The sequence below is a fragment of the Pseudopipra pipra genome, chromosome W (assembly GCF_036250125.1).
Source record: "Pseudopipra pipra isolate bDixPip1 chromosome W, bDixPip1.hap1, whole genome shotgun sequence".
In the NCBI taxonomy this organism is placed as follows: Eukaryota; Metazoa; Chordata; class Aves; order Passeriformes; family Pipridae; genus Pseudopipra; species Pseudopipra pipra.
Window position 1 is genome coordinate 48,750,756 of NC_087580.1, and position 12,470 is coordinate 48,763,225.

Genomic DNA, 12,470 nt, shown 5'->3' on the forward strand with positions numbered 1-12,470 from the left:
CCCCTGGCACAGCTTAAGACTGTGCCCTCTTGTCCTACTGCTGGTTGCCTGGGAGAAGAGACCAACCCCCATCTGGCTACAACCTCCTTTCAGGTAGTTGTAGAGAGTGATAAGGTCTCCCCTGAGCCTCCTCCAGGTTAAACAGCCCCAGCTCCCTCAGCCTCTCCTTGTAGGGCCTGTACTCCAGTCTCTTCACCAGCCTCGTTGCCCTTCTTTAGACAGTCTCCAGCACCTCAGTGTCCTTCCTAAACTCAGGGGCCCAGAACTGGACACAGTACTCAAGGTGCGGTCAAACTAGTGCTGAGTACCAGGGGCAGAATCACTGCCCTGGTCCTGCTGGCCACACTATTCCTGATACAGGCCAGGATGCCATTGGCCTTCTTGGCCACCTGGGCATACTGCTGGCTCATGTTCAGCTTCCTGTTGATTAGAACCCCCAGGTCCCTCTCTGCCTGGTCGCTCTCCAGCCACTCTGTCCCCAGCCTGTAGCACTGCAGGGGGTTGTTGTGGCCAAAGTGCAGGACCTGGCACTTAGCCTTGTTAAACATAATACCATTGGATTCAACCAATTTATCCAGCCTGTCCAGGTCCCTCTGTAGAGCCCTCCTACCCTCCAGCAGATTGACACTCCCCCCCAACTTAGTGTCATCTGCAAATTTGCTGATGGTGGACTCAATCCCCTCATCCAGATCATCAATAAAGATATTAAACAGGACTAGGCCCAACACTGATCCCTGGGGGACACCACTAATGACTGGCCACCAACTCGATGCAGCACTGTTCACCACCACTCTCTGGGCCCAGCCCTCCAGCCAGTTCTTAACCCAGCAGAGAGTGCACTTGTCCAAGCCGCGGGCTGCCAGTTTTTTCAGGAATATGCTATGGGAGACTATGTCTTTGGGGGTTAAAACCAGTTTTTCTCTGTATCATTATATTTAGTGTAATCTTTTTAGTAAATTGTAACTCTGAGTTGTAATCTCTCGAGTTGGATTAATTTCTCCCACCAGTTTACTTTTAAACCAGCACACTTATTTATGAGAAAATTTATATTTCAATAGAATAATGATGCATTTTATTTTACAGTAGTAGGAATGATATTGCATGTAATGGAAAATATTGTTTACAAGTACAGCAGTGAGGCCTTTAAGCAAACTTACATTTTGAGCAATTTTATCTTCCTGACTCTTTCCTAAAGCTAATGTTTTACTGTAATAAATTTGTCTTTACACAATCCTTAAATACTTACTAAAATTCCTTAGTTCCAAACAGAATATATAGATTTTAAATTAAACAATTTGGTCAATGTACATAATACTGTAACCAAACTGTCTTCTTCTTTCTAACTACAGATAATAGCTAGTAATTTTCTGCAAATTGAGTATCAAGCAACTACAGTGGAATAGAATTTAGTAGAAACACTATATTATAGCAGCTTTCAAAGAGGTGCAGATGTGCAGTTGCACATTGTGAAATACAAACAGCATCTTTTAAAACAGTTGAATACAAGAGTTCAGCAGGAAAACAAATAAACAAATTCAGAAGGTTAATTGATGTTTTTTAGAAATGCCATAAACTACTAAAGTCTCACTAATACTTAGCATTCATGTAGTATTTTACATTTTTGAAGCACTATACAAATGCTATCTAGAGGAAATATTCTCTAAAGGCAGAATACAAATCCAAAGTGAATGGTGATCAGATGAATGGCACCATGACAGTAAAATGTAATTACTACAGAGAGACGAAGTACTTTAAAAATCAGCTAGCTAAACATGAACACATATTTTACAAGAAGAATGTATAGATATGAAATTATTACCATTCATGAAATAGGTTTCTATCATCACAAAGGAGCTGGAACTGGCTCAACGGGCTTAAAATGCCTAACTCATAACTCAGGAAACATAAGGAAACACATTCAGTGATAAACAGACAGCTTACCTCAAGTGTTAATATAAACAACTTTTAAGATCCATCATCCTTATACTTCAGTGCAGATTCCATGTTTTATAGAGATTAATTCTCTAGTGCCTGTTAAATACATAATAAATGAACATAGATGAGGTAAAGATGCTGTAATTGCCACATACAGCCAATATGGTTGTCCTAGTTAGAGCAGCCGGGACCAGTTCATCACTGTGTGGGTGTAACCCAAACTGTGTATTCTACACCCTCTATGTCATTTCCCAGGAACTGTTAACAATAGACCATTTGCAGCTGCCCAGAGCACTTCCACATCCAGCCTGAGGGATCATGTCTGCTAATGGGCCACCAAGGATTCCAAAAATATCTCACGACTCACCCATTATGGAACTCCCTGCCCTGGGGGAGGTACTGAGCATTCCCACTCGAACCTGAGTGTATATAATCTTGGGGTCTTGGGACTTCTGGGCCCACTCGTGGGATCCAGAGGAGGACCAGAACCTTGACCGGATTGCGACCACCACTCTCAACCAGACTGCGATCACCACTCTCACCAACAGGTTTTCCTCCCCTTTTACTTTGGACTCAGGGGGACCACGTGGGGCTCAGCACGGGGGCCAACGAACACCATTCTGTTCATGCCCCAGAGTGCTGGGTTATACATTTGGGTTTTGTGGGTTAAAACCAATTGTTTGTCTGTATAATTGTATTTATTGTATTATTGTTATTAAATTGTAACTCTGACTTATAATCTCTTTTGAGTTGGGTTCATTTCTCCTGCCGGTTTACCTTTAAACCAGCACAATGGCAAAGGAGGAGTTTTTCCCAAATGGAGAGATCCAGAGGCAACGATGAAAACCATCATAGATGTGATAAGAAGTCCAGGATATAAACAACATCCAGAGAACAAAACACATTGAGTCCTTAAGCCTGAAAAGGTGCATAATAAACTTTAATGTTAGAGCCACAACAGTAATCGCAGTAGAACAATGAAGAAGCAGTCTCAGTGGAAGAGTCAGAGCAGCCTGCAGAAAAGAAAAATTGGCAATGGCTACAACCGAAACAAGGAAATAAATGTTTCATGAATGTTTACAGGCATATTATCAAATTGGAAGTGCAAAGAAAAACATACTCTTATTTTCCACTGCAGCTGGTCAAAAATCAATAATATGACTATTTAGAAGTATGAGAGCTGTGTGCTGTTCTATCAGTAGCAAGGTTCAGGGTGCTGGGACAGGCTTTTCTCTATTCTATGATATGAATCATGCATTCTACTAAGCAGCACCGATGGCAAAACAGGAAGGGAGAGGGATGAGGTATGCTATTTGTAATATAGTCATGTGGTATACATAGTATGCTGCACTGATTATATGTATTTAATTTCAAGATGATTAAAAGGAAAACAAACAAAATATACTTGAAATATTTAATATGCTTTAATGGCATTTCTTTTAAAAAGTACATTGTGTATAATACTATTATAATATATATGCATAATACATCTGTGAAGTTATTTTAGCTCAGCAATATCTAATACAGAGCAGTAGTTTCCAATACAACAAAATTGGACAGGGAAAAGACATGATCAGAAGTTAACATCTGAGTCATTTGTGATTGGGGTTTTTATATTAACAACTTTGACTAATGTTAACTCAGTTGAAAGCCTGATATTTGGATTTAATAAGGGTGAACATCTAGCTAGTGAGAGTCCTCATTACAAAGGAGATAAAATTTAGCCATTTTAAGAAGTGATAATTATCAATTTAATATACATACTTGAGAAAATATTTTGGATGTACTTACTAGCAACAACTAGAACTATCTTCACAAACTCAAAGATAGAAAAAAAGGTTTTTTTGAGTGCAGGGAACTTGTTTAAGCAACAAATAAGTAGATTCTTGTTTCTGTAAGCACAGGAAAAATGACAGCATATTACTAAAAGATTTATACTGGTGAAAAATGAGAGGCATGACTAGCAGACAAAGAAGGTTGAGCCCCTCAGCAAACTCTGGTTACCAATACCTAGTAACAAACATTCACCAGTTTCATCAGTATGACTGTAATCAGCAGCAAAGAATCTCCAATAGTAGTAACCTTAAATCTTCTCTCCTTTTAGCTCTCCAGAAGTCATTAATTTTTTTGCTCATTTAACCCTATTTTCTTCATGGCTTTCCAGCCCAGTCCTCAGTATCTTCTGTCCCATAAACATAACTACAATTTGCTGATGTAATATTAATTGGCTCACTTCAGATACTGGTGAACATTTGGAAAGACTGAAACAGGCCCCAGAGACATTCTTTGCACATGATGGTGCATCTGAGTTATGTTGAACACATCTCTGTGTCTTCTGCAGAAAGCAAACAAACATCACTACAAGACACAAGCCAGTAACCTGCTAATGCTTCATTTGTGTTAATTTTTACAGGATTCATCAGTTACGGTAACTGTAACTATGGGACTCTGGAACAGCTTAATTGAGTTCTCATGGATAATTTAGACAATTGCTTGTAACTGTCTTAAGGAAACTTTGATTTACCCTTAGCCAAGAAATACAGAGATGGGAAGTTATGGACTACCTTGGAATATAACAGTCTGTGCCCTAAACCAAAGCCAACATTATAAGGCTTGCAGAAAGCTTTGCTCTATTAGCTTCCCACCAGATGCTAGTCCTTGACTCAATCAGGTCACAGGATTAAAAAGTTCACAAATGGTCTCAAGAATTTTTAACTGTAATGGTACAGACCCAACTCCTTTAAGTTGGTGCAAAGGGTATATTTTCTGCAACTTCATTTCTGTTTCATACAAGCAGATTGTTCACAGATTAAAATAGAAAAATCTTGTGATGGTGAAATTGTTTATCACCTACTCTACAAAGATAGCCATATTTTTGTTATTGTCAGCAAGAGCCTAAAATGTTCATACTAGCCTCTTTTTGAAAAAACACCCTGGATGGTGATACATTTTGGCAGATATCCTATTGACTTGGATTCTTCTACATTTGTGTGCACACAATACACAGTAAAAACTACCTGGGACACAAAGAACTACAAAATTTAAGTAGCAAAATTTTTTAAGAGTTTATATTTTTTTTTCAAGAAGTAATGTGGGCAAAAGGGCAGATCACATGCTACTTGGCACACAAATATTTATCAAAGTAAACATATAAACAACACAGGTGACTATTTACCCTGAATACTCTAGAAAATTATGATGAAACCATAAAAAACAGCCCAACAGCCAAATAGCCCAAGCAGTGAGCTGTGTCAGCAGGAACAGGAGTAGATGACTAGAGTAATGTGAAGATAGCAACTGGAGGTAGAAGGCATTGCCTTGTACTGCACAAAAAGGCTACTTCAAAAAAGTAACCCATCATCATATTTAAGAGTGATGATGAAGAGCTTTATAGATAATTGTATATAGTAATGTGAAAAATATAATTGTTACAAATTAGTAATAGTGTGGTTAGGTAATTATATTTCTTAATTTATTAGTTACTTTGTAATGTGTTGCATAAGCAATAAACAGTGTGGTCTCAAATCACTTTCAATCCTGCAATTTAAAGATGAAGAGTGGGGCTAGAACCAACAAGTAGTAAAAAAAGTTATCCCATGAAGTAATAAATTACATAGCAGCCTGAAATTATTACATGAAGCTGAAAGGTGCATCATATTAAGGTGATAAAAGCAAAATCCCATATTATAATCAGGTCTAGCTAGCCAGACAACAATACAGCAGAAAAGTTTACGGGGATTACATTATATCACAAAATAAAAAGACTGATGGCATTGCAAGAAGACATAAAACCTGTAACAAATTATTCAAATGAAGTCTCACCTAAAATACTATATGCAGTTTGGGTCAATACCTGTTAAAGATAATTTATGCAAAAGTCAATTGAGAAAAAAACAAAAAAAAATATTAAGAGCTTAAAAAAACATAAATCCAGGCTCTTCAGTCTTTTCTTGCAAGTTATTTAGTCAAGAAGAGACTTTTTGTAAAGCATAATGGTTTTTCAAGTTGTAAAAGTAACACTATTACTGCTGTAAGTGTCTAGAGACCTACACAGGATATGGTTTACAGGTAAACAATCTGCCCAATTAACATATGGAAGGGGGAGGAATTAAGTAGACAAATGACTATAAAAGCCTTTGGACATCTTGCCTTCTCCTCACCTCAGCTACGTAAGTTTGGCTACTAAAGGGCTATTTTTCTACCTGCAGATCTTGTATTTCTAATATGTAAAATGTTTTTGGAGAAAGCACAGAAAACAGTTGTCTTTCACAGAGAAACCTTAAAGAATAAGAAAACAAGATCTAACTGTCAACAATGATAATTTACACTGGATATTAGAAAATAAATTTCTAGCTGCTTGGGAGTGAAAAAAACAACACAGGAACAAATTAATGCATTAAACTGCAATAATTTACTTTGTTTGGGATACTAGGGACAGGCTACAAATGTTCTCCATCATGGAAAGTGTAAGCATATTTAACCTTGCCTCACTGAAGACAGTAAAGAGACAGTAAGTAGCATGTATATGTATGCTAGCAACACCAGCATAATCAAACTGTGAGGACTTATGTTGCTGAGCAGAGCAAATTCCTGATGACAAGCTAAGGACACAGAGTGTTTGCCTGAGGTATGAGATCTGGGGGGCAGTGTTAAGAGAACTGTGGCTGGGGCTGGCACAGACGTACCTTGTGAAAGGTTCAAATGTTTTGGAGAGTATACAGAACAGACTATAGTGGTCAAAGAAAGTTGGGTATATATTTTTAGAGCAGGCACATGTGTGAATGGAGAAGCAGGAACAGGATATACCTAAAACACTAGAGAACCACTGAAAAAGAATGCCATAATGTGGTGGGGGGAAACAGTTTTTCCCCCTGAAGTTATAAAATGGTAAAACCCCAGAGGGTGGTGACCCTTGAAGTTTTGAGGTTTTATCCAATGAGCGCTTCTGCAAAATATAAACATATCACAACCAGAACGGAAGAGAAGCTTAGTTGTAGTTTTGGTGGTAGAAGTGGTAGCCATGTTCTGAGGCCACGAGGAAAGGGGCTTGGAGCCCCTTGGGGCCTCTGGGGCCCCCCAGCCTCTGGCTGGGGGGGGGCTGCAGGGACTTGGAACAGCGTAATGCTGGGCTAAGTACCTGTGGCTCAAAGCTAAAAAAAGTTTTCTCCACCGTGAGTGAGCAGCGGCAGAAGCAGCATCCAGAGACTGTGGCTAAGAGCCAAAAGATAAGAAAGCAACAGTATGCAGCCAAGGAAGGCACAGAGTTGTCTGAGAGAGCCGAGAGAGAGAGAGAGAGAGAGCAGCAGAGAGAGAAAATTAGGCTCTACCGAGAGGAAGTTGGGGTAAGAACTGAAATAAAACCCTATACCCCTCTGAGACCTCTGAGAAAGGAGGGAGATGGACTCCGGCTTGAGAGGAGTCGTAGAGTGCAACATGCACCAAAGAGAAGAGCTGAAAAGCTCAAAGCGTCCTGGAAAGCTAGACCGGGATGGAGAAGGAATGCAGAGGGGGTGACCTTGCCCCCCCCTAGCTGCTGCTGCGAAGCCTAGCAGCCTGAGACAGAGCACAGGAGCTCTGGTAGAACTCTTGAGGCAAAGGCTTTCAACTGAAAGCTGCCCAAGATGTTCTGACTCAGGGGTGAACCCCCTGAGGAAAGGACTTTCACAAAGATGCCCCTGCACTTCATGATATGACTGTGGTGAAGCGAGTTTTGTCCCTGCTACACAGCCCAAGGAGGAAGACCCTCATTTGAAGATGGGTGGCGGAGGGGCTTAAATACCCCTCGTGTGTGCTGGCAGAGATCCAACTGCTGCATGAGAAGAAGAGCAAAACAGATAAACCTGTTGCCTTAGAGACATTGCTGCTCTGAAGAAGGGATCTTTCCTTCTTCCCTCCTGGACTTTTATTTGGAGGGGAGAAGAGGTTTGATCCATTGTAAATACTATGTCATGGTAGAGATAAATTAAGATTGTATATAATGTATGTTAGTATTTATTTGTACAGTCATTGTAATATATTCCCTTTCCCCCATTTTGAGTCTCGTGTGGTTGCCTGGAAAACCCATCTCACATTGGGTTGAGATGTGAGAGGGGGCTTTGACTAGGGAATTGGATTTTGAGGCTCTCAAACCATGACACATAGTACTAACCCTATTGAGAAACTCTGTCCTAACAAGCAGTTCTGCAAACACATAATGATCACATATATTCCTTAACAAGAGCCAATTCACTCTTTTCTTTCTGTTAAAAAGTTTGATATTTGATTTTTTATTATTTTTACAGCCAACTATATTTAAGGACAAATGCAGACTGCCTTTTTAAAGGTAAACAGCTCATATATAGCTTGTTTGTGGGAGAAATATTTGGGGTTGGCTAAAACCAAATGTACTACTCCTCAGTAAGACTGAATGAAACAAAACAGCAGTTGGATGATCTACTTTCTAGATATTTCTACCCCTTATTGTAAACAGAAACGGAATGACTCACTTTATACACAAAGTGTGCATGGCACCACTTAACTGTTTAACTTGGATAACAAAGCAAATATGTGATACACATAGAATATCATGTACAAGGGCTTTCAGAATTCTTTTTCAGAGCCTTGTAAGTAGTAGAACTTAACAGTGGATATAAAATATATTCTAGGGCTTTTAAAAATCATAAAAACTGTATAACTATATAATTTCCATATACGTTTTAAAATGTATCTAATTAAAGTATCATTGGAATTATTTTTAAGGATATGGTAGAAGAACAATAAAGTAAACAGTGATAAACAACAAAAAAATAAGCAATCACTGATCTATTGGCTTACCTTTAATGACAGGCAGTCAGAAAGAAAGAAGTGGTCCACATCAAGGACAGAGGCATGGAAGCCAGCTAGAGTGACTTCAGTGCAATCACTTTTCTTTTCCGAGTCTAATCACTATTGCCCAGGACCACATTCCTAGTATACCATGCACTGCATTATCAGAGAAGGCTTGGAGCCTGTCATTTTCCTGAACGAAGAAAAACTGCAGAAGTCTGTCTGCTACAAAGCAGAATATTCCCAAACCTAGACTAGAAATAACTGAAGCTGGGGTGAAAGTTTAGAGAAGAGCATGGGTCTTTTCAGTCTCAGATGCCACGGTAAAAACCATGTCACAGCACACAAAGTGTCATCAGGATATACACTGTGCATTGTTCTTTGCATAGTCAGTTGTTCTGTAAATGTCAGAGAAGAGAAAGAAAACTATTAAAGAAAAAAATTCATTAACACAAAGCATTTATTATCACAGCTACAATTGAGCATAGAAAAAACTCCAATTCAATATTTACATTTAATATTCCCAGGTGTAATGGTTTTGAGTCTAGGCCTTCCTTCCTAGCAACCAGGAAGGAAGGAAGGAAGTATTCCATCCTATTCCTTTATGTAATCAAACATATAAATAGATGGAGAGAGAAACCTCTTCCTCTTTTCTCTTCTGGTGAGGTTTGGAGACAGCAGACTCCTGCAGCCGGTCTCACTTCTGTGGGGGAGCTGAGGCCTGGTCGGGCCTACAGGGCCTGTTGTTTCTGCTGATCCGGGGTCCAGTAGCATGGCGGTGGCGTTGAGCGTGATTGCGCTATCTCAAGGAAAGTATTAAGGTTTTCTTTGGCTAGTTCTTTATTGAGTGTGTATACCTTTTTTTTTTTGTGTGTGTCCCTTTTCCCTTTTTTGTTTTCGGGTGTTAAGAGTTTCTTTTTTATGTGCATATAGTTGTTGTCCGGCCAAGACCCCCCCAACCCCCAGACGAACCCACTACCAACCCTAACCTTATCTTCCCCTTGTGATAGTCAATAAAGACCAAAGAAGAGATAATTTGCTTATCAACTTATATTTGCAACACTGTAATTACAAACCATAATGTTATGTTACAATAATGAGTGATATTTTGTTATGTTACCCGTAGATCTTAGAAATATATATATATATAAAATTATACTTAAAGCAATATGGGAGGGAACTGATTACGTCAAGAAAAGGAAACGAAAAGAGAGCAAGAACTGTTTCCCAGCAGCAAGATAGCACACATGCCGAGGAAGTTGACTACGTCAAAAGAATGAAACGAAACTAGCTGAGCTTGTTTCCTAGCAACAGGATAACGCATGCGCAGAACGGCCCAGCAACAGAGCGGAGCAGGCGCAGATAGACCTGATGACGTAAAAAGAAGGAATCGAAACATGAGGAGGGGATTTTAAGAAGATGAGCAGCTACAAACCTATAAAAAGGCAGACTGAAAACTTATTGAAGTGTGTGCCTTGAAGGAGCGGAGGTCTCATCAGGCAACCCAGTGCGCTGTGTTTGCTTATTTGATTTTTATATAAGTCTTTAATAAATTTTTACTAATATATTTAAGCCTAGTGCTGATTTTACTTATAACAATTTTTGGTGCCGTGACTCGGATCGGAGTTCCTGGGCGGTGGAACTACTCTCCGGGGCGGGTACCCCGTCCTCTTTTTTTGGATGGTCCTGGGGAGGGGTTCTGCAGCACAGACTCTGAAATTCCGACCGAGAAGATTTAGAAAAAGCAAATAAGCAAATAAATTACTGCAGTTCCCTGTAATTTTTATGCATAAGCCCGGGCGAAGACTAACTCCAGGAGAAAAGTGAGTAGTGAAACCTCTTCAGTCGGGAGGGGTCGTTCGACAGGGGTTCGAACGGGGACTTACTCCAGGGGGAGTAAGTCTCTTACTCCAGGAGAGAGTAAGAGTACCAGGCACCGCCCGGTTAGGGAAGGGACCGTCCAGCAAGGAGTTGGGCGAAGACTTATCCAGGAGAGGTAAGTATTTGCGAACCCCTTTCGGTTGGGGGGGAAACCCAGAGTGCGAGAGACTGAGAAGTCCAGCAGGACAAGTGATTGAGACCTCCCAGTAGTGCAGTTCTTCTATCTCCAGAGGAGACAAGTCACGAAAGGAGGGAAGCGACTGAAGTGAATTTGTGTGCGTGAAAGCATTCTGGAAGATGGGACAGAAGAAAAGTAAATCTTCTACTCCCATGGGTGGCTGTAAATTAGTGCAGGACAGCCCTAAGAGTGAGGAAAAACCAAAGGGAAGGGTGGAATGGGGGATCATAAGGAGAAGCTGCAGGATACCCCACAGGAGAGGAAAAAACTCAAGAATGAGTCCGTGGTGGGGTTACCAACCATACCCCCAGACAGTCCTTTAGGAGTTATGATCAAGTATTGGAATGATTATCCCTCTAGAGAAGGAAAGTCGAGGGAGAAGATGGTGCATTATTGTATGGAAGTATGGGGAGGAAAGCAAATCAGACAGGACTATTTGTTTTGGCCGGTGTATGGCTCATTTGAGGACTGGATATGTCAGGCTTTAAATTTGCATGTGAATAGCAAAAAAACATTTTGTGCAGAGGAATGTGAGTACGCTAGCTTATGGATAGAAGCAGATACTAGAATCTCTCTCTCCCCGTTAAGTGAAGAGAAAGGACAGAAGACGGCTTATGACCCAAAAGAGCCCCAAAGAATACCCCCCCCATATGCCCTGTCTTGGCCTATGCCCATGGGGTCACCTCTGTGTGGTGCTGTAATTCAGAATGACCACAGGAGTGTATTCACTCCCACTGCTCCAGTAAAGTTACCTCTCTCCCCTATTGAAACTCAGGAAGCCACCCTGTCAGTGGCTGCTGGAGTAAGAGACCAGCAAACATTTTGTCCACTCCCCCCTCAGGAAGCGCAGCAATCAGCAACTCCTGACACACAGAGTCCTAACATGATACCCCCAATGATTCCACAGTCCATGCAAACAGAGCCTTGTTCTTCAGGAGTAGTCTCTTTATCTACGAACAAGTCACAGCTGTACCCCCTGAGAGAGACTACAATGGGGGGAGGAAGAAATCAAGGGGATAGGATAGGGTTTATATCAGTTCCATTGAATTCAGGAGATGTTAGAGCATTTAAGAAAGAGATGGGAAATCTCTTAGAGGATCCTTTGGGAGTGGTTGAGAGGTTTGACCAGTTTTTATGTCCTAATATATATACTTGGGAAGAAATGCAGTCAATTTTAGGAATATTATTCACTGTGGAAGAACGGGGAATGATTAGGAAGGCAGGAATGAAAGGCTGGGACCAAAGGCACTGGCAGGGTCCGGCTGCAGATGTTAAATGGCCCTTAGAAAATCCTAATTGGAACCATAATGAGCCAAATCATAGAAGAAATATTAGTGACCTGAGAGAAATGATTGTCCAGGGTATAAAGGAATCTGTTCCTAGAGGGCAGAATGTTACTAAAGCTTTCAGTGAATATCAAAAGAAAGAAGAAAGTCCAACTGAATGGTTAGAGAGACTCAGAAGGACTTTCCAACTTTATTCTGGTATGGATCCAGGTGATGGAATGGGACAGCAAGTGCTTAAGATGCGGTTTGTGAGTGGAGCATGGGCAGATATTAAAAAGAAGCTGGAGGACATAGATGATTGGCAGTGTAAAGAAATGGATGAATTGTTGAGGACAGCACAGAAAGTATATGTGCGGAGGGAGGAAGAGAGTCAGAAGGAACGAGAG

At 40.6% G+C, this 12,470-nt stretch overlaps 1 pseudogene; it reads right to left on the bottom strand.

Annotated features, from left to right (window-relative positions):
* Window positions 1-1,981: 1,981 nt before the first annotated feature.
* On the bottom strand, window positions 1,982-9,073 carry LOC135405942 (transmembrane protein 267-like; annotated as a pseudogene).
* Window positions 9,074-12,470: the final 3,397 nt, after the last annotated feature.